We start from the raw sequence: 3,881 nt of genomic DNA on the forward strand, positions 1-3,881 counted from the left end.
ATGGTATCTTACTGTTGTTTTATTATGTTTATCACACTATACTCATTTAAAAAAATAAAGACATTAAGGCAAAACAAAGTTAAATTAAGTCACAGACCTTTTAGAGATTCTTGGAGCACAGAAAAGGAAGGTTATGGGGTCACTGAAATAAAATCTTTCCCTTTTGATAATTCATTCCAAACTTGACTTCCAAGTTGTATTCAGCAAGAAAAGAAAGTTGGCCAAAAACAATCTGTCTTTTGGAAATTTTTAATCCAAAGTGGACTTTTGAGAATATGAAAGAAGTATCATTAAAAAAAAAAAAAAAAAGCTGCTGGGCAAGGTAAAAGTATTGAATAGCGTGTATATAATTTTACCACCAGGTAATTGCAGACTGGGTAAATATTCTTTATCTGGTATTAAGTTTTCTCACCTGTTAAATGAGGAAGGAGGACCAAATAATTTTATTTCTCAGGAAATGCAGTTTAAAAACCACTGGATAAAAGGGTCTCTGAGACCTATTTCTAGTACTAATAGTCAGTAAAAGAGCAATAGGTATTCTAAAAAATGGCCCAATGTCATAAAATACAAATATTCCCTCAATTTGCAACTGCTTTAATCCATCGTCTTATGCTACAAGTCAATTTTGCATCCTTTAAACATCTGATAGCATTTAAGAAAACTGAGACTGCTGGTATTTATCCCATTGTCAGTTTTATATTCACACTAGTAAAGCCTTGGTACAAATGTTCTGAATTAAATGACCTATATGAGAGATGCATTTTCATACACAAGAAGTCATACCCTGTGTTTGAACATTGGATACCACTTCTTTCCCCAAATGGTTATAGTTGTAATGACTAACCCTAAAATATAGTAGGTGGAATTACAGAAACATTTTTAGCACCATATATGATGGTTTGTTTGTAGTCTTTTTCTGCCAACTAAATGGCTTCTCTTCCAACTCTTTATTAAGAAGAAATCAAAATGTATTCAAGGAAGCCAATGAGAATATATTTTGCTTTTTTTTTTTTTTTGGCCCATTTTCTTTCACTTTTGTACTCTCTTTTCTTATGAGAATAAATCAGTTTGCATTTTACATAGAGAGAGATATTTTGCATTTTTAATATTCAATTCCCAGCAAAATGCAGTAGAAAGCTTAAAATAATTAGTCCCTTGGATTTGATAAGCATTCATGTGATTAAAACCAGTGATCAACGCACAAGCACACGTATTTATTAACTGATATCTGAAGTATTATGGAACAGGAAAGAGTATATGTGTAAATGATAGAAAAAACTAACCTGGGATTTCATACTAAGCAACATGATGAATAATTTATTGCCTTTGGATTTTTAAAATTTATTTTAAAATTTATGAAAGCATGAAAAATTAAGCCACTGAACTATTTCCCTCTGCTAAAAGAAAGAAAACAACCAAAGCCATTAATATCACATAACTTTAAGAGAACTGGACCTCAGCTGGAAGTGCTTGTATTTTTTTAAGCCAAAGCAGAGACTTTTATTTAGTGTCGATGGTGAACTCTCAGACTGGGCAATTGGATACAGACTGGTGCTGTATGAATCTTCCTGTTTTAATTGGAAAATAAGAGGCAATAAAATAATGAGAAAGAATAAGAGTTTCTTTCCCCAGAAATTTAGATATTCTCTAATTGGCTATTTTCAGTGTCAAAGGTGACTCTTTCACAAGAAAAATAAATGAGGAAAAAGAAAAGAAATGAAGAAAACAATACATTAAACAGAGGAGAGATTTAAAGAAGAAAATGAAATCATCACTTCATACGAGGATAAAAAGCAGAGAGAATACCGTTTAGGAGGTGAATTTGGAATTCTAAGTATCAGAGAATCTCTTGAATAAATTTTACTCTCTTCTTGTCTTGAATAATTGAAAAAGTTGAATCATTTTATTTCTGCTCTAGGACCTTCCTAAGGTTTTTAAAATATATTGTTTCACAATAGAAAAAAGTTATCAGCATAAACAATAAACAATTAGAGAGTAATTAAAATATTTTATAGCTCAACCATATGCTAACATGTGCCTGTTAAAAGTATGTCCAAAGAGCTAGTAAAAATTATTTTTTAAAATAATAATTAATGATATAATAAATGCTCATCTACATTAAGTGAAAAAGAAGTAGATTACAGAATAGAGTATGAAATATATTCTCAGTTTTATAAGAAAATGCATATTTACATATTGTGTATAAAAAAAGGGCAAACAAGAACTAAACCACAATTCATTATCCAATTAGTAAATATAAATGTTGTAAAAATAGAGTGTCCTTTAACCATTACTTTGTTCTTTTATGACAAAATCCTTTACACAAATGTTTCTTTAGTTTTCTTTTTCCCCCTTAATTCTATGTTCCATAGCACAATGCTTGATATCTAGTAGATTCTTAATATTTACTGAATATGGCAGCATATTGTCATGAGTTTAAGATATAAATTTAAATGAGGAAAATATTAATTTCTTGGTTTGTACTGGGTTATTTTAACAAGGGGTTTGTGAATTTTGTAATGACTAGTGCTTAAGTGTTCAGGCTCAGAAGTCCAAAATTCCGGGTTCAGATTCAGTTCAATATTTAGCAGTTTGACCCAGGACATGTGACTTACCCTTTCTATTTGGACTGAATTTTTATGGGCATATCGGAAGCATTGAATGAGGTGAAATGACTCTTGTAAAAGTGCTCAATATAGTGCCCGGCACATTGTAATGTTTAATATGTTAGGAGTGTTTTTATCACTATGAAAACAAAAAAATTATAAACAGAATAATTTGAGTGTTTTAAAATTGAACTGGTAAAACGTTAGGTCACAAAGCACAATGATTTTTTAATGAGAAGCTTTAAAGGGGCTAGAAGATTATTGTTACAAATATTTTAAAATTTTGACATATAGTCATTACTTTGTTGTAAAGGTAAGATTCTGTAAAGTAGTATATATGTGCAATCCCATTTATACGATTTTTTTTTCTATTATCTAACTCTTTCCACCACCCTTCCATCCCTCCATCCCTCCATCCACTTATTCATCTGTTCAGAGAGATATCTAGAGTGAGGTTAACACTGAGTATTTTTGAATGGTGTGATTTAAGTGATTAATTACTTTATTCTTTATACTTTCCTGTAATTGTTGAATATTTTATGAATATAATTTTTTGGAAAAACTATAAAGGTATTTTAAAAATCATAGAACAAAAGTGAATGTCAACCCATCGTCTGTTATAATAACTATAAATCTAATTTAGTGAAAACAGAATTAACAAAGGTTTATGTTTGTAACCTATAGATGAAGAAGTGATAGAATTGAATATGTAGTACTATCTTTTCATGATAAAGAGAAGTAGAATAAATTTAACAGAGAATTTGTAATTAGGAGAGATAAGACTTTCACACATTTTTAAAGCTTTATTTTGAATAAAAAGAGGAATATGCCTTATGTTCTGGAGGATTTGAGCAAATATGTCCTAACTGAATATAGTTCTAACAGGGAATCTATTACCAAAAAAAAAAAAAGTTAGGAAAAAAATTGGAATTATTTTTATACTATTTCTAACACTAATAATAGTTTTAAAACAAATGAGAAAGAACCACCTCATAATTACTGAGTAACATAGGAAATCTCTAAATAACAAAACCCCAATTATTGAGTCCCTTTTATATAAACTCAGAGGTATTAACAGCAACTGTGTTAAGGGCAACTCCAGCTGGTCGCCGTAGCAGATAATGTAGTGCAGCACCCAGATTCCCCTCCCGGACCGAAGTTCTCAGACTCCAGCTGCTTAGCAAGAAGGATCTGCCTTCGGCTCAACAGAACTGCTTCAAAAATGTCACCCTTCCTGGGGGGCTATTGGTTGTGTCTAGAGCTTTCCTTTCCCAC

This window comes from Pteropus vampyrus, unplaced genomic scaffold (genome assembly GCF_000151845.1).
Source record: "Pteropus vampyrus isolate Shadow unplaced genomic scaffold, Pvam_2.0 Scaffold42, whole genome shotgun sequence".
Classification (NCBI taxonomy): Eukaryota; Metazoa; Chordata; class Mammalia; order Chiroptera; family Pteropodidae; genus Pteropus; species Pteropus vampyrus.